This window comes from Prinia subflava, chromosome 9 (genome assembly GCF_021018805.1).
Source record: "Prinia subflava isolate CZ2003 ecotype Zambia chromosome 9, Cam_Psub_1.2, whole genome shotgun sequence".
Lineage (NCBI taxonomy): Eukaryota > Metazoa > Chordata > Aves > Passeriformes > Cisticolidae > Prinia > Prinia subflava.
The window spans coordinates 10,191,842-10,217,245 of NC_086255.1; positions in this window are offsets into that span (position 1 = coordinate 10,191,842).

The window sequence follows — 25,404 nt, forward strand, 5'->3', positions numbered from 1 at the left end:
CTATTTTCTATGTGTCCACTTTCAGTCACTCTCCCATCTGACTTTTATCAAGTCTTTCTAACACTAATGAAAAATTGTGTGAAGTTCAAATGTGACGTGTTTCACTTCTGAGATCATCTGATAAAAGGATGTATATGCCATTGTAATTAAAAGGACCTTTGTGCTAGGAGGGAGCACACAGAAGCCTGTGCCATATGTTGGGCAAGGACAATCACAGAAAGCTTCAAATGTACCTGCCAGTCTTCTCTCTTACAGACCTTTGCAACTCTCCTGTTCTCATACCACATTTCCTTTTGGACAGAGGTTAAAAGCAAAGTCTGTCTCTGTGCTTTCAAGAAGCTCAAAATGTGAATTTTTTGGGCAATGTAAAAGGAGAGAGCAACCCAGGTTCCTTGTACTCTCCAAGGTGTGTTGGAAGAGCATTGTACCTCCTTCAGGCTTCCTTTTAAGGAGTCAAGCTGGGGATGTTGGGAAAACAGTGAATGAAATTATTTTTTCCTTCCTTTTTTCCTTTTCTTCCCCACCAAAATAGTGATCAGCTCAACACTGAAAGTATAAGAGTTGTTACTGCTGGGTTTTGCAAAAACAGAACATCTTCATAAACTGTACCTGAATTTGGACACATGACTGTACTTTGTATCCATGAAGCTATGCTGAATCAAATCAGGTCTTAGAAAAAAAACCCAGATTATTTTCCACTGTCTTTATTCTTTTGCAGGACCCATTACTGTGAGTGATTAATAAACTGTTGTTTATTAACAACAGTTAATAAAGGAGTTCTCTGGTGTCCTTGCTGTTCTCTTTAGATAACATCTAGAAGGAATCAAGCAATTAGCCAGTTAATGTGCTGTGTGTCAGTACTTCAGATGGATGCTTGATTGTACTCTTCCTTGCCCTGAATCACACTGGAGCCATGCCACTTATCAAGGGAGCAGAACTGCTCCCAGGAACAGCATCCTCATTCATTATTTATACACAGAGCATGCTCTCATATTACAGCAGGATCTGTCTAGATGCACTGTGTGTTGTGGTACCATCTCCTTGCTGGGAAAACATAACAGTTTGATAGACAGGGCAGTGGTTCTGGCAGCCTCAGGAGCAGTGAGAACTTCAAACACTAGGAAGAGACAGGCTTTTGTCCCCTTATCAATGCAGAAGCCCCCACAGAGTGGGAAAAAGCAATTTAACAGGCTACCCAGTTTGCGTAGAAATCATAGTTTGTCTGTAGTTTGGACATACGAAGTTCACATCTTTGGAGGCTCAGAGGCATGCAGGAGGTGCATGAGGTACAGGATTAAAACTCTCTTCATCTTATAACTGGAGGTTGGAAGAAGAGGGTAAGGCTTTGGAGGGGAAGGGAGATGAGAGAAGGTAACCAGTGAAGCTCTGAAAGGACTGGCACCTTCTTGGAGCCCCTGGCCCTCTCCAGAATGCCTGGAAATTCAGCTAACACAATCCCTTCATTTCACACTCTGGGCCTGTCCCTATCAGAGACAGCCACAAAGGGCATGCATTATGTCTGGGACATCACTGGTGTGTGGCTGGGTCCAGCTGAAAGAGGAAGACAAGCAAAAACACTTCCCAGGGACAATGAGGGGCCTTGTATCTCAGGAAGCTTCCCAGTCCATTAGCATCTGTGGAGGACAGTGGCCTTGTGTGGTGGAGAGGAGGAGACTCGTTCGTAGATTCCTCAAAATTCCACATTACAATACAATGTAAAGTTTGTTTTTTCATCCATGAACCAGTTCCTCTGATCAAAAAATCTGTTTCCCCTTTTCAAATGGCCAATTCATTTTGTGAAATCACCACCACTGCACAGGACCAAAATCTTTCAGCCTTTCTCAGGAGAGAGCTTTCCTTTGTGGAGCTCATGTTCTGTGGCCTTTTCTAAGAAGAATCCATGAAATATGCTGTGATATTGAAGAGTTTTTTTGAGCAATGCAAAATCCTTGTCAGAAATACGGAACAGATCCCAAGACCTGAAACAGTGAGTTTGTCTTTAGTTCTCTTTTGCAAGCATTTGACAAAGGGATGGACTTTAGTTTTATCAGGAAAATCTCCTTTTGAGAGATAAATGGATTTGTGAACCCAAATGGCCTTTACCATTTACAGGAGGTGAAAAGAAGTGTATTTCATTAAAAACCCCCATGAAGTCATGTTTGCATTGCATCAGTAGGGGATCCACTGAGTGTTTGACAATCAGGAGCTGAAATACACACTAGCCCTGCCTCAGGTTCTGTGCAGGGAGAGCCCACCTGGGACTGGGGTGCAGTAGGTGCAGCTTCCAGTTTTGCTTTCAGTGGAAGAAGTCCAGAGAAGCACAACAGACAGGCTCAGTTTGCCCTCATACATCAGTTCTGGTCTGACCAAATGCACAAATTTAGCTGTGCCTGATCATAAAATGAATCACATCCATGCCCATATGCCCACTGTCTTGGATTCTAAGGTGTTTTGTGGGGAAATAGATATATTTTATTCTTGGAGCCAGAGGGAGCTAAACCATCTAGTCTTACCATCAACATGTTTTCTTAACTTTAAATAAGGTTAAGAAAGGGAGTAATTCAACCGTGGCAACTCTAATTGGCTACAAGTATAATCCAATAACCTAATTTCACCCATATTGTTAGTTGAGTTAATTGGACCTGCACAGCCACCAGCTAAATATATTGGTGTATGCAAATGGTGAAACTAATTTCCTTCATAAACCTTTCTCCTGCCAAAGTAGGAATTAGGTAGAAGGGGTGGGGGAAAGAAGACTGTGCTGACGTTGTTACTTCAAAAGATCAATTCTCTTCCAATTATTTGTTCTCCTTAGATAGGCAGGATAGAAAACATCATTAATTCCCTTAAATAGAGAGGGGGAAGGGAAGCAATTTCTTTTCCACTTGAAGAGACTGCAGAGCAGAAGTGATTGAGCCTTTAGCTTCTCAAATCCAAATAGAGCTTCACAGCCCCTGGGTCAGGCAGCTCCGTTTTCTTTGCAGTATTTGGAATGAGGTAACCTGCACCAAAAAGAGCTCCTGGGTATTGCAAGGACTTTGTATTTCCTGGAGGGAGGAGGGTGAGCCGATCTTCACTCTAACATTGATTTCAGCAGGGTCTTTTTCAGTAGAGGCTTTGTAATTTGTACCATGCTGTGTATCAGTCAAATCTATTTCCACTGTTAGCTTAAGAGATAACGTCTTCCAAAACATCTCCTGGAGATGATGAGGAGGACTGACAGCCAGGATGTGTGTCCAAGGGTCCACACCCAGAGTAATGAGCCACCTCATCTGGCTAAAGATGTCCCTGGTTGTTGTCAGTGGTTGGACTAGATGACCTTCAAAGGTCTCTTCCAGCCTAAACCATTCTAGAATTCTATGACAATTTCTTTTTTGCCATCAAAGTAGGGGACAGTGTTAGAAAGTGAAGGACTGATGTGAAGCCCAGTTACTACAGCAAGCAAAGACCTCATGGCATCAAGGTTCAGTAACACCAGTGCAAAGCTGACATTGTGGAGGTGAGGACCAGCATCCACATCCATAAATTTTGGCTTAAAACATTGGCTTAAATATTCAGGATTCCCTGTTATTATTCAGCTGATATTTTGCATTTTCTTTCTGCTGCTTCTCAGGATTCATGACTGTATTTTTGCCTGGACATCAGGTCCATGTACCCTCTCCATTACACTTGGCTATTAAATTTTTTTCTTTTGCAGATTGGAAGAGTAGTGGGTGGATCACCTCTGATGCTTCTTTACTTGCCTCATGCTTCCCCCCACAAAGTTGGCCGCAGTCATGAGTGTGATAGCAGCAGCAGCATGTATTAATCTCAGTTTCCATCCCTCATAGGCAGTCCCAAATGAGAGGATTTGCACATGCTTGGGTGTCTTTCAAGTGACTTTGGAGCAGGTCTGCTGTGAATTGGGACTTGCACTGTGTGGGGGAAGGAAGAGATGCTGCTTGTGATTACTATTTGAACTTGATAAGGGGATGAGAAGGAAAAGGAAAAAGGAGTTTTGAGGCAGTTAATGCTTTCCACAGTTACACTTGAATTTCAGCCCCTGCTAATATTCCCAGGGAAATCACAACTCACATGCATACGCACACACAGAGGTTTAATTTCAGCAGTAAATGAAGTCATAATGCAAACAGAAAGCTAACAGCAGGGAAGGCCATGCTTGGCCAGGTCTGCTCGTACTACAAGTAATACATATGCACCAGTGCAAAAAACTGGCCCCAGAGAGCAGTTAAGCCTTTCTAGCAGAAACACACACTGAGAAGGCAACCGTTACTTTTAACTACAGCTTCCTACAATAGAAAGTGCTGTGGTCTTCTTTATTATCAGAAAGGGAAGGGATGAGGGAGGGTGGAGACCTACAGAAATCAGGTTGCAAACCTGCCTGCTTTTAGGGAGCAGAGGAACTGGGGCAAGAAGACATTTGCAATGAAATTGTTAGATTTACCGAGTCTGAATTTTACACTTGTTCATACTTGAATATTGTAAATGGGGAAATTACTGCAGAGTGTTCAGCAGAGGGCTGGGTGGGGAAAGGTCACAGCTGAGGACGTCACAGCATCACCTCTGCCTATGAAAGCTTGAGCTGACACCTGGGAGCTAACAAATGAAGGAAAGCATTTACGGATTGTCATGGTCCACCGTGGGCTGGGCCAGGTCTTGCACTAGGGAAGCCAACAGTGCTGCACATAACAAGGTTAGGCTTGGTTTTGTTTTGTGAGCGTGAGAACTGTGTGATTCAGGGTGACCTACATGGGAACAGTGTGTGACTGGAAATATGAGGACTGGGCTGAGTGTGAGTGGGGCATAGCCTGTTCCCTGTGGAGCAGCAGGGTTGCCCTGAGGTTGACTCAGCCGTGGCCTGTGTGCTGCAGGGCTGCCCGTGTGCCCCAGCCAGGAGGGGCAGAGCATGGCACAGCCACCACTGCCTTCAGCACATGGCCCGTGTCTGGCAGAAACTGGTGCTGGACTGGGCTGTGGATCTGAAAGCTGGGCTTGTTCCTTCCCTGCAATCCAGGCTGTGCCACAGTGTCAGGCGTGGTGGTGCTGGTGACAGGATCTGAGAATCCCTGAGCACATACCCTGTGATTTAAGAGAGGTATTGTGCTGGCTTTGGCTGGAGCAGAGTTAATCTTCTTCACTGTGGCTGGTATGGGGATAAGTTTTGGATTTGTGCTGAACACAGAGTTGGTAATATAGAGATTTTTTTTTTATTGCTGAGCAGTGCATACACAGACCCAGAGCCTTTTTTGCTTTTTGTATTGGCATGCAATTGACACATCTTTAAAAATAAGTCTAAATTATGAAAATAAAGAAGATATGAAGTCAGGGTATGAAAAAATCTGAATTTTATGAAAGAGTTTACTTTTTCCCCCCACAAGAACCTAACACTTGAAATGCATCATACCAGGATGGGAAACATTCAAACATCTTCCAGTGATAAATCATAATCCATTAATGACAATTACACATCAGGACAGCTTTAAAATTTTCTTTTTCTTTCTTTCAACTTTTCTCACTCCAATAGGAGGGCAAGCTTTCTTGCTGCAGTCTTCAGCAAACACTGTAAATATTTGGAGACCCAAATGACTAGATTAGCAATGATGTCATCATTAACAGCAGTGACAAGAAAGTGTCCGGGTTGCAATTTTTATGTTTTTTAATTGGCCCTACATTTCTATTATCAAAATATTTACCCAAGGGTGTGATTAATAATAATAGGTGACAGCTCCAATTATCCCCTAACTTATTAGAAAATATCAGCACTAAGATATAATCTTTAAAACCACAGCTTAAGCTGCTTTTACAAGTTTACTGTGACAAGAATAAACACAGAGATAACAATTTGAATTAAAACTCCTGCTTATTTTAATCATGGCTTGTTTGTTTTTTTCTTTAAGCATCATGGAACCAAAATGTTTGTATATACACCAATACTTATCTGAGGATCACCAAACATTTTGCCTGCATTTCTACTGAGTTTTTTAAATCAGTCCCTGACATGGCCATGACATTGAGAAGCAAAGTCATCTGTGTGATGTGATGTGCTGTGTGAGTCATATGCAGCCCATCAGAGTTTTTGAAGGATAAAAATAAAACCGCACAACCTCTAAACCAAATTGAGTGAAAACATGAGCTATCTTACACATCTGAGTCAGAGGCTTTCCTTTGCAACCAAATAAAAGCAAGCTTTGTGTCTCCATGTGTTTCATTTCCTTTCATCTTTTCTCACGTGGTGTGTGGTGATGCATTTATCGTTTTCCTATTTGCTGTTTGCAATCACTTCATGGACCACCTTCTCTTCTCCAAAGGAAAAGAAGCTGTTCATGGCCCCAAGAAAAGGTGAGTTTAGTGGCTGTGGGATTGGCTTAGGAAAGGATTTAGGAGAATTTTTGTCTCATCATTGACAAACCTTGTAGCGCTGTGCAACGCAGGACAAGTATTGCAGGTACCAATGGGCACAAGACACCTTCCAGAGCCAGTTCCTGATCTTTATCCAGGACATTTTCCTAGTTCTATACAGATGAAGAATCCATATCTCGACCTGTCTTCCCTTGAAAAATTTTAGCAACTTAAATGACATTATGAAAACAACCTTAGTTGTTCAACTTTTTAAACTTTTTTTAAACCTTGGTCTCAGTCATGTCATTTAAACCAAAGAGCAACATACATTTTGAAGTGTATGTAAATCAGGGGGAAAAAGCCTCCATAGTTTTCGGCCCCTAAAAAGTTAAAAAAACACGGTTCTCAGACACCTAGAGTATTGCTGTGACAGGTGTGTTGTTGGCAAGAAGAACAAGGGCTTTATTTGATCCATAAATTATTGAAAGGATCCCAGATCCAAGTGCTCCATCTGTGTTATTTTTAATTGGGATGTCTCACAGGAATAGTGACCATGCAAAAGTCATGAGCTTCCTTGAAAAAAGACAGCTAAAATCTCCTTACTTTAAGGGCCCTTGGGCAGCATCTCACTTAAACACGTATTTATCATTCACCGAGTGACAAGTTGTGCTGACATACAGGAGATTGCTGAGATACTGAAGGCTGGGCAAGTGTGCAGGTACTTTTGCCACTTTAAGAATTGGGTCATTAAAAATACCTCATCAGTGAGCTGTGTTTTGAGTTGATTTTATTGGGCATTTATTTTTTGTGTGTGTCGGATATTTTTTGTGTGTGTATGTGGGGTTCTTTCTTTCTTCTTTCTTTCTTTCTTTCTTTCTTTCTTTCTTTCTTTCTTTCTTTCTTTCTTTCTTTCTTTCTTTCTTTTCTTTCTTTCTTTCTTTCTTTCTTTTCTTTCTTTCTTTCTTTCTTTCTTCTTCTTTCTTTCTTTCTTTCTTTCTTTTCTTTCCTTCTTTCTTCTTTCTTTCTTTCTTTCTTTCTTTCTTTCTTTCTTTCTTTCTTTCTTTCTTTCTTTCTTTCTTTCTTTCTTTCTTTCTTTCTTTCTTTCTTCTTTCTTCTTCTTTCTTTCTTTCTTTCTTTCTTTCTTTCTTTCTTTCTTTCTTTTCTTTCTTTCTTTCTTATCTTTCTTTCTTTCTTCTTTCTTTCTTTCTTTCTTTCTTTCTTTCTTTCTTTTCTTTCTTTCTTCTCTTCTCTTTCTTTCTTTCTTTCTTTTCTTTCTTTCTTTCTTTCTTTTCTTTCTTTCTTTCTTTCTTTCTTTCTTTCTTTCTTTCTTTCTTTCTTTTTAAATTAAGAACCAGGTAGAGCTTTTCTAGAGGGAGGGGGGAGGGAGGGAGGGAGGAAGGAAGGAAGGAAGGAATGGAGGGAGGAAGGGAGGGAAGGGAGGAAGGGATGGGGAGATATGTACAGTGGTGAGGGGTCTGAAAGGACTCTGTGCCCTAAAGTATTGCATCTAATATCCTTTTGCTGCTTATTCTGCAGTTTGATTATGTGAACATCCTGTTCCCCTTTCTATATCCACTAAACTGTGCATCTCATTGATTTCCCATGCAGTAAAGTCAATATATGCTGCCTAAAGTCTTACTCCCTTTTATATATTGTTTTAATTTTGCTGCCAGTCATTTTCATTGACCATTGCTTTTGGATCATAAGGCTGAAAGAGGCAAAGCATGCAGTCTTCTGGGTTGTAAATCACTTACATATTTACCAATCCTTCTCTTTTCTGTTGCTTCTTAATTTACTTTTTGTTTTGTTGGGGTTTTTTATGTGCTCACAAGTGAAAGCTAGTGGGATTTTGAGTGCATGGATGCCACCCCCCTCTGTTGGGACAACACAGCTGACATACCCCAGTGGCACTGCAGCTCACAGAGCTCCTCAGGGTGAGGTCCTCCACTTGCTCCACCACCCTCCCTGTGGGTGGGAAGCAGTGGAAGCAGTGACCTGGCTGCAGCAGAATAGGCAGCATATCATGCCCCAGTCATATAAATCCACTGGGTAAATGTTGTTACCTTGAAGACATTGTTTCAGGAGATGAATACTGAAAGATGAAAAAAAGCATCAAGATGCAGAAGGTGAAAATGAACTTTTGGATATTACAGAAATTAGGAAGAAAGAATAAGAATCTCTCTAGATGAGAAGCCTGGATGAGATTCTATCAGGCAGCTGCATTATCAATCTTATTATATTAAGCATAAGTGTAAACACTGAAAAATTCATGAAGCAGAATGAAACAGTAAAGCCTAGTTAAAACCCAGAGCTCTAGTTTGATATATGTGATGCTGACAGGATGAAGTGAAAGGAAAGAAGGAGAAAGAGCAAGGGCAGTTTTACATGCTCTTTCCTTCACGGATTTTTTGAGATGATTTGCTTTCATGGAGTTCAAGAACTGTAAAGTCAATCTGTGCATACTGCACAGGGCACATCTCACTGATTCACCCTGGAAGTTCCTCTCCCTCCCCTCTTGGCTGCAGGGAGTGTTTCCTTTGGGCAGACTGCTCAAAAGCACAGCCCTGGATGGTACAGATGAAAGCTAGACTTACCAAAAGATAAGAGTATGAGGAGAGAATTCAGACATTAGATGAGGGAATCAGACTTGTCTGGGAACTCTTGGGAATGAGGCCATGAAAGTGTCAGAGTGCTGCCATGTGGGCCTGGTATTTCTGGGTCTGAGAAATTTTCCCTTGGGAAAAAAGTTAGTAGCTGCTAGCAGGCTAAAATCTCTCAGACCCAGAAGTATCAGGCCCACAGTGCCACAGCTGGGACTTGAACTCCTCTGTTGCAATGGGCTCTACTGGACATGTGATGGGATTTCTGACTCAGTACCTGCAGAAATTCCGTGCTTTGTATGTTAATGTGTATGTTGTATCTACCTGTGATGAGCATCATATGGATACTGCAGTGTGAGGGGTATTCCAGCCCCTGGGATCTTGGATGTACTACCCATGGGCTGGGGAGGATGACACCTCTGAGGGTCTAGGGGTGTGTGTTTGTGTGTGTGCACACATCCACGTGCAAGAAGATTCATCTCCAGTTTCACTTGGTGCATTTGCTGCTGGGAGTTGATAACAAAGGCTGATAAAAACTTCCCTCTCTCTGTGGTTGTGCAGAAAATACCAATAACAAGGAGAGGGATCTGAGCTTTGACTCCATAGGCACTAAGAAAGCATAGAGCTTTTCAATACTGAGGCTTTAAAGAAGGACCCTGCACACAAAAATGAGGTGGAAATAAAAAGAGAACAAGCAAAAAAGGTTGTGTGGAATAAGACAGCATACTGATGAAAATCTATGGAAATCCTAGTGAATAAACCGGTTGGATATCATATATACAGGGAAAGAGGACAAATGCAAGGTATTGGTGCCAAACAGCTGAGTGTTTTGCTTATGAAGATACATGTGAGGTAAAAGGAGTAACTACTTGTAGTACAAGGGAAATTTCCTTGAGTTTGGGATGTTCAAAGAACCAGATCTTTTTTTGTGTCTCATTTTTCTTCACCTAATTTGGGCGTTCTCTGCTGTTGTCCTTGAGGCCCCAGTGGACACAGCCCAGCAATCTGTTCTCCTTATTTCAGGTGGAGAGAAGGAAACCTCTGGAGGACTTTTGCCTGCCCTTTCCTCCTACCCCACCAGACAGGGCTCAATCTAGGCTGCATGAATATGGGCAGAGAGATGTCCTCATGCCAGGGCTTTCCTTAGGCCACCAAATATTGGAATGAAGAGATTTGGGGAAATCTAGTCCCCAGGAATGTACTGAGGCATTGCCCTCTCATTGTCCAAATCCTCCATAAATACGTAGTACTGGGAGCAATTTTCCTCCTCAAGCACTATGATGTTTGCTTCCTTCATTTCCCACTGTCAGGCACTGTCATCCCCAGCTCTGCTGACCAAAACAAACCTTCTGCACTCAAAGCAATATCCCTTCCTTCTTCTTAACTGCAGGACTAGGAGATGAGGTACAGAACATAGTTCTGCATGAGGGGAAATGACAGGATCTTTTGTCCTGGAAATAAAGAATATCTTATTCTTTCTTTCCAGTAAAGATACAGTGCAAGGGTTTGGAGTCTGTATTGTTTTGTTATGGGTGTTGACATGAGATTTGTGGCATTGGGTTTGTAATCGCTGGGTCCTACCTATGTAAGACACTGAGGCCCGAAAAATCATCTTTCTCATCTATACTAAACCAAAAATTTTGGATTGCAAAGTAGAGGAGACTTGTTGAGGCAGTCAGTCAGTCAGTCAATCAATTAATTAGTCAGAGTACCTGTTGTATAAGGATGTTTCTTTTGATCTACACAGAACTGAAGTTGATCCAGACTCAGAGGCAACCATGTATCAGGGCTCAAGAACAAAGTGAAAACTAGCAGAGGTTCTAAAAACTAAGCAGAGAACCAAACCAGTAGCTGCCTTCTGATGACAGAATTTTAATGGGTATTTATGTGTGATAAACGCTGACATACATGGACACAGATACACAGTAATGTACAATTTGTTTGAATAAACTGATTTATTGCCCTTAACTACTTATCTCAAAGAAAATGTTAACAACTAGGAAAAGCTGGCTAAGTCCATGGCAGATACCCCTTAGTTTAAGACTGATATTGATGCATTTTTGATAATTTGTCTTTATAAGTGGCATGACAAAGTAATGGAACTATTCAGAGGGTTCATCTGTTTTCCACCAGGTGGACTTTTGCTGCATGGCTAAGCCCTAAATTCATCTACATAGTGAGAGGTAGCTGTAACCTGTAGAGACTAAATAAGGAGTTAAGCTTCATTAACTTAATCTGGAATAAAGAGTTAGCAATACTGGTGCAATTTTATTATAAACAAGAGGACTTCCACTGTACATGTAGCTCTGCTTAGAGGTCTATACTAGCTCTGAAAATTCTGTGCATGTTTTTCAAGTAAAACATGAAATCTATTTACATGCTATGGCACCTTTATTTGCAACTCATCAAGAGACCCACTGGTTTCAAGTCTGCAAGTGTGAAATAATTGTCTCCTTAGCACAGCTGACATTTGTAGACCTTTCTCAGCTTTCATTTGTTTGAGGGATAGTGCCATTTTATAGGGTTAAAAACATAATTTGATCTCTTTTGAACTTTCAAGTAGTAGGACCTTCTTTGATAAAAGTTTTTAATTAATACATTGATTACATGATGTACATACAGCCTCCAGTGACACTCCAGGGAGGAGCATCTCTGTTTTTCTCTGACTTTTTTCTGTCCTTTGTCTAGAAATTTACACCTCATGTCAATTGTTTGGGTTGTTCAAAGGGACAGCCACTGACTTTATATCAAGGCATTTTGATAGCTTCACCATGGCAGCTTTCATCTTTACTCACATTCTTTACAAATAACTCATTGTGGAGGACGCCCCATGGTGAGAAAAGTGTGCTCTTTAATGCAGAATAATTGCCACACAGTTTTCTGTCCACCTTTTTACTCACTGACCTAGTCCTTGCACACACCCATGCACACATGGATAAGAATATTTACTAAGTATTTTCAGACATCTGAACAAATAAATCAGAGACAACTTTTCAGGCTCCTTGATATTCATGAGGGGCAGTGGAAATGTGTTCAGCCATCTCTCAGGCTGCAAAGATGAGTGAATCAAGACTCTGATCTGAGCTCCATCCAGCTATGGGGTGAGGGGACACATCCCTGACCCGCTTCAAGGAAGAAGAGTGAACCATGCTCTTTATGAGAGACATTCAAAATTCTTACACTCCCTTCAAATGAGATTTAGAAAGGGGAGAACCCATAATTTTAGCATTCTTCATTTTTCATTTAACAGGATTTTTTCATTTAACATTCCTCTGGAATTCTTTCATTTTTGCTAGGATGAATAATTTTTAACTAACTTCTCCCTAAGAAACTACTTTACAGTTCCAAAATCCTTGAGAAGATGTATGATCTGGAAATCCTGCCACGCTCTGTCTCCAGGCTCAGGAGTTTTGCAGTATGCACAGCAATATGCAGGGTAATTGATATTTTTTCCCAGGTGATGTCATGAGTCACTGCCCTCCCAGGGATTTCTGCATCCAGGCTTGGCACAGCAAGCAACTTAAATTGAAGTTACCAAGAAGAAAACATGCTGCACAATTTTGTTGTGTCCCTTCTATACAATCTAGGGAAAAAATGCCCAACATTTTATTTGCCCTCTTGTGATTTATTAAACCATTGACAGCTGCAAACTCTCCTTCTCCCAAAAATAGATGTAAAAGATGACATATATTATAAAGTGTTTGGGATAAGAATTTTTGATGCCATTATAAACAGTTACAAAGCAAATCCTTCAGTCCTGCCAAATTCCAAGTCATTGTATCAGTTCTGGTTTTACTCAGGCTAGTTCACCAATTATGGGGAGATAATGTGAAAGAAATTACATCGCTACTGGCCCTGGTTTTCCATTAGTCTGAAAATTGCAAACATTCTGATTTAGTAGCAGTTTATCTTCACTTTGTAGGGGTGTAACATTGCAGTCTCCCTAGCTGGAAAGGAGATTAATTCTTACCAGCCAAGAATCTGGCCCTTAATGTACTTAGATGTACTTTTGGTAATGAGCAAATTGATTCTGATAATAGTAGAATCAACCCAAATAGCACAGGAAGCTCTTAAGGCCAAGTCCTTGGTAAGATTCAGAAAGAAATATTGGACATTTATGTGGATAATAAGTTTTTATGGAGTCAGTCTGTCTGTTAACCTCCACCATGCCAAACCGACCCTCCTGTAGAGGGTATTTTTGAGAGCTTTTCCCAACCCTGTTTTCCATTAAACTGCTGGTATGAGTTATTAAGAAATATGATTTGGACCTCTTACAATTTGGCCACCATTCCAAGGAGATGAGGTGAGTTTTGATGTGTTTGAACACGACAAAGTCTCCAAGCACAGGCCGTGTATTAGAGACCACCAGCTCAGGTGGTGAACAGCAACCTCTGTGCCCCAGGCCTCTCTCACTTTGGGGAAGTACATTTTTCCCACTGGATCTGGTATTTCTCACTCTGGCTAGGACTTTGTTCCAAGGTATTGCTGTTTCAAGAAGAGCTCAGTACTTTCCTGGGAGCCAGTACTTTCCTGCAGACACTCTGCCTACCATGGGATTGGGTTCAAAGTCCCTCAGGTGGGACTGCCCTGAGTCAAAGCTCCATGAGAGAAAGCCAGAAAAAGGCAACTCTTGCACATACTATGAAGACAGTACAAAATGCGGTGCAGTGGAGGTTAACACACACTCTGTGAAGTGCTTATGGAATCTGATTTTATACTGGGCTACATTCCAGTCTGTTGCTACCTTCTTCTATGAGCAGGCATAAATTCCTTGTAAAGTCATTTTGATTTTTGCATCTGACAAGTTACTCTTGTATATCTGCTATTTTTCTGTTTCCATCCATATTTTTCTTACAACGATGCCTATCCTTTTATGCCCAACATGATCATGCTGACAACTGCCAGTGCTTAAGTTGAGACAGAAATTACAGCTGAACGCAGCAATCCACCCTTCCATATCATCCATGATCTGGGAGTATGAGATTGCAGCAGGACCTTAATTTCCCTTGTTAGAGCTGTAGCATTTGGGGCTGATGAAGTTCACAGTAAAACTGTCAAAAATGAACCTTACCAAATATATTATCTATCAAGGCAACACAATGAACCTCTGGTGGGGATTGTGATCTGTGAGGCAGCAGCTGCTGAGCTGATGTGCATTGATGTTCACTGTGCTCGGTGAGTGCACCACAAGAAAGTAGAATCAGGTTTTTGCTGAGCTTTTCCTCACACTCATGCAGGACAGAGACCCAGGCTGCTGCTTGGGCAGCCCCAAAGGGCTCTGCAGGGTGCACTGAGAAAAAAAAGCCTCAGCCTGCCGAGCTGCCAAGCAGCTGTACACCCTTTGCTGAATCTCCTGGGAAATGAAGGGCTATGATGAAGTGAGATCACAAACAGGATTCACTTTTGCACTCTGCCATGACAAACGATGCCAGCTGACTTGAGAAAAACTGCTTCCTTCTGACTCCAAAATATGTAGCACAATTGACAGGTGAGCCTGGATTCAGAGCTGTGTACTGTTTTGTCACCCACTGCTACACCGACCATAACAGAGGATCTGCAGGGTACATAAGGCCTTCAGCTGGACATGCACAGCTGCTCTGGCTTCCTGATGGCTTGAAAACACATAGATAATTTATGAACAGCTTAAGAATGTGAAAATGTCTGCACTGGGTAAAAGGATAACAAGTGCTTTCAGGGTAAAGTGTCGTAAGAATAGCAAAATCTTTGCATGAGGGATTGGTCACTGTCACTTCTTTCTGAAGGATCTTCAAGAAAGGAGCAGAGTGAATATCTTTCAAAGCAGATGTAGGATAATTAGTATCTCTTTTATGTGACTGAAGGAATAGAAAGCAGTCAGTGATCAGCAACCCGTAGCTGTGGTCTGTACAGATTAAGGCACTGAGAAGAAATTCCTCTTGCTACAATGAATAAGGAATACAAACAGACAGGGCAGCCACTCTGAATTCAAATAGACAGCCAGACTCGGTCTTACAAACTGTGTGTGTGGGTTGTGTGTTTGTCTGTCTGTCTTTGTTTTCAATTCACGATAGCAATGACCCAGACCTCAACATTACCCAGACATCATGCAATACAAGCAGTGTTGTAATATGGATAGACAGGGTCTCTTGGCTTTTTATTTCCTTAGCTGTAAAGCATCTGAATAGCAGCATGAGCAGCTTGGCTAATATGCTCACAGGGAAGAAGAAGTTCATGCACTTGATGAACAAGTTCATGAGGTATCAATCCCTCTGTCTCCTTGCCAGGGATCATGTTTCTCTTTAGTATTCAGTCTAATCTTACACAGATTCCTACATTTCCTTTCCAAGACACATCCACGAACCTTTCTGTCAAAGATAAGACATGTGGAGCTTTAAAACCTGGATTTTAAGGACTTTGTTTTCTCCAACTGAATAGGTTTAGGGATTTTCATAAGAACTGGAGAACTGAAACTGCCTCAGTAATGGAGATCATGGAGTCCAAAGACCTGTCGGTGCCAGACCTGGAAATATGATCTGTTCTTGATTAACAGCAGGTGGAGGAAGTGGATTTCCAGTTTTGCTCCCTTGTAATGCATCTTACTGCTGTCATTTTAAGGTGTGAGGCACGTTGCCAAATATATGGGGTATGAAAGGAAGGAGTTTGAGGTTTCCTTTAATTTGCTAAAGTCTGTCTACTCCTAATCTAATAGAAAACAGACATGTGATGGGATTTATACAGCTCCAATGTGTCTGATTGGCAGACAAAGCAGGAAACAGCCAGATGAAAATGAGCTGCAAGGAATTGTGAATTCCTCAGGGAAGATGCCTGGAGAAGAGTTTATCTTCAGGTGGAGGTAGGTTATCAGAAAGAGACTTTTTCCCCAAAGATGGAGCAGGAAAGAGTTCCCCTGTTCCCTCAGGGCTTGGGGTTATCTTCTAGATCAGAAACCATTCAGTGGGTTAAGGAAGGCTGACAGTGCTTGTCGGACCATTTCACAAACCCTCAGAAAAGGGGACCATTACCATCAGTGCCACCCATAGGCAGCACTGCTCAAACGACCTTTCCCACACACAGTTTTCCCTGCTGAAGGGCCACTTCCCAGCAGTTGCTGAATCATCAGCTCCAGTTTACTAGAAAAGCTGTTTGCTTAGCAGAAAGGACCCAGTGGCAATTTAAGTTCATGTCCTCAAAGGAGTTTTTATTCCCCCTTTTTCTCAGTTTTTTAAATAGACAGTGTTATGTCTCACATTTAAATTCTAGTAAACTGAGAGGTGGAATGGGGTTAAATGTGGGTTTATGCACAAATCTGGATGAGGCAGAACAACCCTCTCCATTATGCCAAGCATATGTGTGACCAAACTCTATCTCATCCAAAGACATTTCCTAGATGTGGGAAATTCCAGAGGCTGACTCACAACAGCCTTCACATGAAAGATTTCTCCCTGAACCATGCCTTCATTCAACCCATGGCTGCATAAATGCACATCCTATTCTGAGTGCAGCCTCTATTTCCTTATGACACAAGGGAATTCATCCTCTTTATAGTCAGGCAAATAAAGGGGAAAATAAAACTTGATTGTTCCACGGTGAATATCTCCCTCTGATATTCAGTTGCAAGATCAGAGATAATATAATTAATGTAGGTAATGGATGGATATGGAAAACAGATGGCTCAACAGACTCATTGTGCCAGTGGTCACTAATCAGTATTGTAGATTATTGTCTCAGAAGTCTCTCTCAGTGAATGGCTCACTGAGGACCACCCTTCACTAGAACGTCAGGTTAGTGTATCTACAGTGACAAAGTTCTGGTAGTGGAGACAGAATTTGTGTGGGCAAAATAATTCTTTTCCTGGCAGTAAAGCTGCTTCCCTAATTGACATAAGATCTACTGACAAAAGGGCTCTTGTTGCATCTGCACAGGGAGTCCTGACATTCAGACTGTACAAAGTTGAGTCATCCTGTTTTGACTATGAATGAACAGGGCAACTCTCAATGTCAGTGCAGGGGAATCCCAGTGGTACTTGTAATGCAGGAAATTTCAACTATGAAGTTAAAGTGTCATTTAAAAAAATCTGCTTTATCTGAGTGGAAACGTAATGATTCCTCCTTTCATGATTTTCCCTTCCACTCAAGGTATGTTTAGGGACCAGTGTGAAATGAGTTTTATTATCTCAACCTTTGCTCCTTTTTGTCTGAACCAGTGCATCACTACACTGGTGGCAGTGTCCTTTGGCCCACAGCTGACATCCCCTGCTGATTGCCTTTGGTCTACCCTGTGCTGCCTGTGCAAGTTCCCTCATGAATGTAAAACGGAAATTCTGCTCCTGAATTTGAGGGAACTAAGGAACAATACAGTTTGGTGGATCCCATTAATACGGTTCACTCTTCCCATTGAGATGCTTTATTCCATTTTCACAGAACCATAGAAGATTCTGAGAATTCAGGTCTCAGAATTTTTCTGGCCATACAGAAGTTTGAAGAAATGCTCCCTAATCTATATCTCTATGAATCCTAATTTATGAATCCTACCAGTGTAGAGTTCAGAGGTGCATGGTGTCAGAATCGCTGAAGTCGATCCACTTCTAGACCTTAAACAGAGTTGATGCCTTGAATTAATCTTGAGCCAAACCCCACTCTTGTTGCCAAGTTCTAAGAAGGGCATGATCTTTTGGCTGGTGAGACCAAGGTGGCCAGCTGGGACACTCCTGTCACTGAGTAAAGATGTGGCTGTTCCGTATCTCCATGGAAGAACTAAAGTCATGTAAACTTGGCTCTGAGGCAGCCACAGAGACAGCACTTACTGACCTGGTGGGACTGCCAAGATACTGGAGTGGCTGGGAACAGATCCAAGCTCTGCTGAGCCAGAGCCCAAAACATGCTCCTTTCCACCAGTCTTAACACTTTTAAATATCACAACAGCTGCTGGATGAGGCACCTTGCACAGAAAACAAGTTAATTGTACGTGACCAATGGAGAGGTGTTACTGGCAAAGTTGATCCCTCATGTTTTATAATTTTCACAGCACAGTTAATTTGGGTTATTATTTCTGTATTAAAACCTTTCTTAGTGTTGTAGCTGTGTTACACCAGCACTGTGCTTTCTGCAGGTGTAGCACGAGGACTCCAGGATATTTATACCTACAGTACTTCGAGGCAGTGGAGTATATTAAATTCCAACTCAGTGGAAATTTATTGTGTTCGAATGAGCACTGCCTACAGTACAATAACTCACAGAGATATGAGGAAACATGCTACAGGTACAAGAATTTCCATTTCATAGTTAGGATTGTAACCGATACAGAAGGTGGTAGAAACCCGAGGCTTAGCTGTGGGACTCTGCTGAAGGTCATTTCTGCTTAGAATAGATATTGCCTGGATTGTGGAATAGCAGATCCAAGCTACTGATGCCTGACTCAAAAGAAATGCAAACAGTTCAACTGTTTTCACAGTAAATATTTGCTAGAATACAAACCCTGAAATTCTGTCTTGTTCATGCTTAGTTTTATTTGCTTTCTAGTAAATGACAGTGGGATGGGAACATGTATTAAATTAATGAATTTTGAACAGAGACCAAATGATACATGCCCCTTAACATCTTACTTTAAAATAGAAGGAATGGAAGCCTAGGAAGGATATTTGCAGACCCGGAAAATAGTGACAACTCCATGCAATTTGTCACAAAGCATAAAAAGCAAACCTCCGTGTGTCAAATGATGCAGCCTATTAAGACAGCAATGCAAATATCTCTTCCTCTTCAGTCAAAGGTTACATAAAGACAACCTCCCTCTTTGTCTTAAACATTACTCTCTTCTTGAGTCTTTAAATTAGTAAAACACAAAGTAAGGAAAGATAGGCCTCTGAAAGCCAAGAAAGTTCTCGATTTCTAGATAAAGATTAAGTGAATTTTCTTTTTCTATTGAGAAACCAGAGTCACTGGCTATTTCTGTGCCTTGGTCATCTCTGTCTGGATCCCCAACATCAGGCAAAAGCTGTCCCACATTTTTCTAGTGCTAATGTCAGTGGAGAAGCTCCCATGGACTTGAATTGGGATTTGGGCCTTTGCAAATGATCAGTATATAGGATTAGAAGGGATTATGCTGCATTCTAAGTAGTCACACTCATTTGTATTTATTAATTTGTTTTACAGGAAGATCTCGTTCAGAGCAGGTCATTGGAATTGGCAGGTGCTCATCTTACTGCAAGCCCTCCTATAACTCTTACCCATTCAGAAACACTCAGCAAAATGTTTATTGGTAAAACCTCATCACCCACCTCCTCACCAGCCTCTGCTGATAACAAGAGTAAAGTAAAGAGTAGCAGACTTTGAATAAGATTGAAAAACAGGAAAAAAATATGCTCCCAGAAGGTAAAATACTGATGACATTCTTAATAACAATGAAACATAAGATCACAGTAGGGCAAAACTGAAATTCATTTTACATGTCAAAGGATTGGTTGCATTTAATTTGTTTGGCATATTTTACTAGGCTTCTATTTCTTACAGAATAAGTTCAAGGTTATGAAATGTTTTGCTAGGACTAAATGCTCATAAGGCTTTGAGACAAAAGAGAATAAAGCAGAGGAAGGTCTTCCAATTCAGTTTTGATTGATGAAGTCTTTTGTGAAAAATCCTCTTTCTCCTTCTCAATTTTGCTTTGAATTCATATTTCAGAAACTAAGAAGGGGCAGTATGAAAAATGACATTGTGACAGCTTTATTTTCTTTTTAGGGTCTTCACTCACCATTATTGCAAACATCTTGAATTTGTCTAAATGGTTTGCAAACACTACAGCAAGACTTAAATATCTGCAGTCGAGCTGAATTTAACTTTGTTTCTTACTTAATTATTGCTTATGAACGTTAAACCACCAGATTTGGTCAAATCAAAAAGGCAGCTTCATTTGGACTCCTGATATGAAAAATAAGTAACAGAAGAACTTCAAAAGTTTCAGAATGATGGGAGGTTTATGAAGGGATTTCATGCAGGTTCTCATAATGTGTCCACAGTTTGGAAGGAGAGGAATAAATGAGCCCTGGGAAAGGGAGCACAGAGCTGTCTAGTGAGGGTGTGGGGTGGCTGGGGGGAAACACCATGGGTCCATGCACGATGTGTCCAGTTTTGGCCCTCTGGATCTCCTGGATCTGCAGTTTCTCCACTAGATGTCTGCGTGTCCTCTCCAGAGCCTCCACCTGCAGCTGAGAAAGTCTTGCCAAGCAACTCTTTCCCCTCAGTTTTGAAGGAAAACAAGCTCAAAACAGTGCTCCCTTTTTTTTTTTTGTGCAGTTCTGGACTGATATTCAAGACTGGTGTGGTTAAAATCAGCTCCCCACTTTCCACTGGTTCAAAGAAAGGAAACAAAATATATTCCCTCCCACCCCAAACCTTCAGGATGACTGACTGCCTTAGCTTTCGCTCAGAAAAAAATCAAAACCAAATAATTGCAGTTTTCCAAGGTGTGAAGAGAATGTTTCATGATGGGAACATTCAAACAAAATGGTTTATACAACCCAGCATTCGTCCATCCTCCATTTTCTTTACCTTTGTGGAATTTAAAAATAAAACGAAACAACCAACCTCCTGCCTTTCTGGTGATACGCAAGCAGCAAGATGAACAAGAACCAAATCCTGATATTTTGTGGGGAAACAGGCATGCTGAAGTGCATGTATTTCCCCTCACACGGAATTCACAGGACTCTCTGCCCTGGGGAAGGCAGGGTCTGTGGGGTGGAGGTGCCGTGAGGATGCTCTGCTCCTCTTTGCCTGGTGCCCATTGTCCCGTGGCAAACCAGAGGCTCCTCACAGCTCCCAGAACAGGGATCACCCTCAGGCTGCCCCAGAGTTGTGTGGCTGGGCCTCTACTGCACCTCACAGGCTAAAGAAATTCAAACAAATTTACGTTGTTTTAGGTTTTTAAACTCGTGCTTAGTCAGTGTACATTCAGCAGAAATTTATGCAGTTTTTTATTTTCAAATGAGATAGAAGGGCAAAATTTACACTGGTATAACTCTATGAACATTAATCAGGGAAGAAATTCATCTTCTGATACTTTTTTGTATTTAAATATAGAAAGAAAATGAATGCAGGTAGATTTGATGATTTGTAAACATCTGTCTTCTCATTTAAATTGCATTCACACAACAGATACTGAAATGTTTGGTCTTTTTTTTTTTTTTTTTAACTTAAAAAGCCTTACTGCATTGTGGTGATTTTTTAAAAAACAGAAATAACCAATTTCATGAAAACTGTAAGTGTGAAAAACCAATGAACTGCAAAGTGCAATAAATCATTTCTCCAAAGAAGTTCACCTATCTCAATTTTGCTCTCTCTTATGCTGGCTGCAATGCTGGGTGTAACTACTGAGGAAAAAATTATTTCATAGGTTCTTTTATTAACAAGAACAGAATATGACCAAGTAGCTAAACAGAAAAATATTGACATTTCTTTTATGATCCAAGGGAAATAATTTGAAAAATATAGTACATGACAGAGGTAACTTTTATATAAAGGTCAGAAATGCAGTTAATGAAACTCTCAGCTACTAAAACTTCTGATGTAATCCACCTATAATATTGTCTTTTTGAAAATAGAAACTGTGATTAAAAAGGAAGTATTTTGGAGAATTAATTCTTAAAGTGTGAGGAAAGGTGAAAGAAATGTCCTTGTTTTACCAAAGAGCTGAGTGATTAATGAAACAAAATTAATCCCTTGTTAATCAGTGTGAGATCTAAAAAGGGATTGCCCAGATTAACTCACAACTCATTTTAAGTGTTGAAAATCTGTAGAGATGCTAGTCTGAGAGCAGGTATTTAAAGGGGAGAATTAATCTCTGCTCAAATCAATGCAAGCTTTGTCTTATCGAAGGCAGGAAGGATGTTTTAGTGTTAAGTGAGTAAAGAAGACACACACCCTCCACAATTCCAGAGGTGGAGTTATATGCAGAAAATAACTAGCAGGTGGTTTTGAATAATGAATGCATACAAGAAACTAATGATTCTTAATGGAACTAAGATTTCAACCATGGCATTCATCAGCATATGGCATCAACATGTGAAGACCAACCAATGTTATTTGAATTTATTAACCACTGTGTTCATCACACCTTTTCTTTTAGGAAAGATATTAAAAAAACAATAATTGAGGATTTTAGTAAAAGAGAAAAAAACAAAACCAAAACCAAACAAATCCAAAAGCCTGTGTAATTCTCACTTAAGCTTTTTAATTTTATTGGAATTTGATTAATGTCCATCAAAATTAAAGTGGTCGAAGAAAATTGTTTAAATTAAGAAAATTGAGCAGATAAGACACAGCTTAGTTTTAAGTTGTCTACTAGAAATGACAGTGAAAGATTAATACCAAACAGTGCTGTATGTCACTAAGCAGAGCAGAACTAGCATATGTCTTCTGATGTTCACACATTATTTTTTCGACACACAATTTTCTTTACTGAATCTTTAGTAATCATCTCTTGCTACAACCTGAAGACACAAACCCTTCCCAGGATGGGCTTTTTGTGCCCATATCCAAAATCTGATATGAGGAGAACACAGGTTAGTCCCAGAGTAAGTGAAATCCATAGAATCCACTCAGCAGACAGACACAATTCTGTGCTTGGCTGGAGAGGAACACTGTGGCTTCAGCTGGGAGATCACACCAGGACATCATTTGACAAAAGAGCCATAACCATTTTCTAATATCATAACTGTTGCAAGGAACCAATTGATTTTACTCTGGGTTTACCAGCACTGGGTGGAGGTGACTCATTGGACTGGAATCTGAAGGTTGGTCAGAGCAGAACTCTCGGCCCCTTACACCCACAGGAGCTCACAGAAGGTAGAAGCAACAATTACACTTGCAAAGAGACACACAGGTAGTGCTGCAAAGAAAGCCCAGCTTCACCAGGTAAAAGGAAAATCATTAGCTGAACCATTTGGAGAGGAAAGAAAAGAAGAATGGGAAGGAAAATTGAGAGCTTTTTTAATTTTAGGAACCAACAAATCAGGAAAAACAATGACATTGGCTAAAACCTCATTCTAGTTTAATGTGCAAGGGAGGCAGTTAGTTTCTTTTTTTCAAAGCAATTTTATAGTTAACATTGAAAAAGGAAAACAGATGGCAATCAATAACCTTGGGAAATTGTGATGTGCAAAAAAAGTAACAGGAGGCTACAAATATTAGAGAAAAATCCATGCTTGTAACTCATACAGAATATTTCCTTGTCAGTTATATTAGGTGTGAAAATCTCTGCAAAAGATATTACTCTTGTTGGTGGAGAGAGATAATGAAATGTTTTTTGGTGCAGAGAAAGCCAAATTTTTTCAAAGACAGCTTTTGTCTGGTAGCTGGGAAAATGCAAGTGATGAGCTTATCACACAAAGATGAAGAACTTTCCAATTCATGAATAAAATGAGGATGTTAGGCAATTTCTGTTAGAGAATGTTTTCTATCTGATAACAGAGTCTAGAAGTTGAAAAAAAAAAGAAAAAAGAAAAAAATATTATAATAGAGGAGCATCTGTCTACCTGATCTTAGTGTGTCATTAACTTTAAATGGCCTTGGAAACTGCAAAAGGGAAAGACAGTGCTAATGTTGGACTGATCTTAAAAACAAAACAACCCAAATATGATGAGCAGGTAGCTGAAATGAAATAACAGCCGAAGTTATTGGTCTGCTTAGCTAACCCCATATGGCTCACAGGCACACTGGTGGAAGGGCTGTACTACATTTTCAGGCAATAAATACTGAAAAAACAGGAATGTAATTGTCCACAATTAAAGTAGACTTTTGCTAAACTTCAGGGAGTTCATGACGGCATGATAAGAAATAATTCTGAAGTGAAAGAATCAGGGAATAAAATCTAGCATCCTCTTTTTGAGTTTCATGAATAGAAATACTGGCAAGTGGATGAAAAGTCTGATAACAAAGATGCCCCTTCATCACCCCAGACAAAGGTTGAACAAGAACCAACATTGGAAAGTTTGAAGAAAACTTTAAAGAATGCAAAGCATATTTTATTTAGACAAGAATATTGATGGTTTCAAATACTGAACGTTATGATTGGTGCATCAGCATTTCTACTTGGAAATGTGCAGTGAATTGTTTTATAAAAAAAGAGCTGAAAAGTTTGTGTGCTGCATGAATTTTGTCAAGATGGATACAAGCTGCAGCTGATTAAAATCTTTATCTGCTCTCTTCCCTGTGTTTCTGAGTAGGTGGAAATTTGTTTGTGCTTTTTATAAACTGCATTCACACAGAGAAAAAATAGGAGATATTAAGAACCTCTTTTGCCTGAAGGAGAAATGCACCACAAGAAGCAAAGGCTGAAGCTGAATTAAGACTCAAAAGAATCTTTTCAGAATGCATGGTAATGGTGATTAACTACTGGAACAAAGTACAAGGAAAGGGATAGAGACAAAGTCTCTTCAGATTTTACAGCAAAGTTTGAGAGCTTTTATAGCAGACAAGCTTTAATCTGAGACAAAGAATGCTTTAGTTAAATACAAGTTCTTGCACTCAGGGCTGGATAATTGGGTGGCCTGAGACAGTTCAATAAGAAAACAGAGATCTCTTTTGATCTTATTATTTTGAATCTGTAAGTTGGATTCTATGTGATTCCTATTGCAGAATGTCACCAATTTACTGCTATACTGAGACCTGTAAGACTTTTTTTTTTAATAATTTTCAGTTAAGGACTGTTACCATTTAGAAAAACTTTATAAAATATAAACTAGCTAGGATTTTGATTTTTCTAGAATTTATCAGCTTATATATATATATATTTATAAACTTCTTGTCATCAGTCCATGTTAGATTGTCCTCTGGTTGGTAAAAAATGCCTTTGCTATCCAGAAATACTCTTTGTTCTTCTCTGGAAGTATTTTGTCACTTTTACAATTTCTTTTTTCACAAATTTGGTACATATTAATGGACATTCAAGTTACAAAAGAGAACTTCTCAATGGGAGCAGGCATTTTATCAGAGTAACAAAAATAATTTCAGGGAACACAGACTAGGACTGAAGACAAGGTGAAGGATGTAGGTTTATTCCTGTATTGAAAGCTTTGCACCATGGGAAATTTTCCTATTTTTTAGCCAAAAAAGCAAGCTGAAGGCTTTGAAATGTGTTAATTCCATCCCCACTGAGAGATGCAGCAGGGCTCCCATGTAAATGAAAGAGCAGGGCTGGAATGGGACACATCACAGCTTTGTATTCCAAACTAAAATATTATCCTCCTTTTTTCAGTTGTTTGGTGCCTTGTGTTCTCCTTTACAGCAGTGCAGAGTGCAGTGTAGGTACAAAACAACATCAGGTCATATTTTTCCACGCTTTTGTATCAGCTTTAGCATCTGGTAACCTATTTATATTAGCTTTACATAGCACAAATGAGTGTGTTTATGCAACAGAAACTGCAGAGGTGCTCCCAATAAGCTTTTATTTCTTAACAAAAATCATAGAATTCTCGTTAATATTATCCAGGTATGTTGAA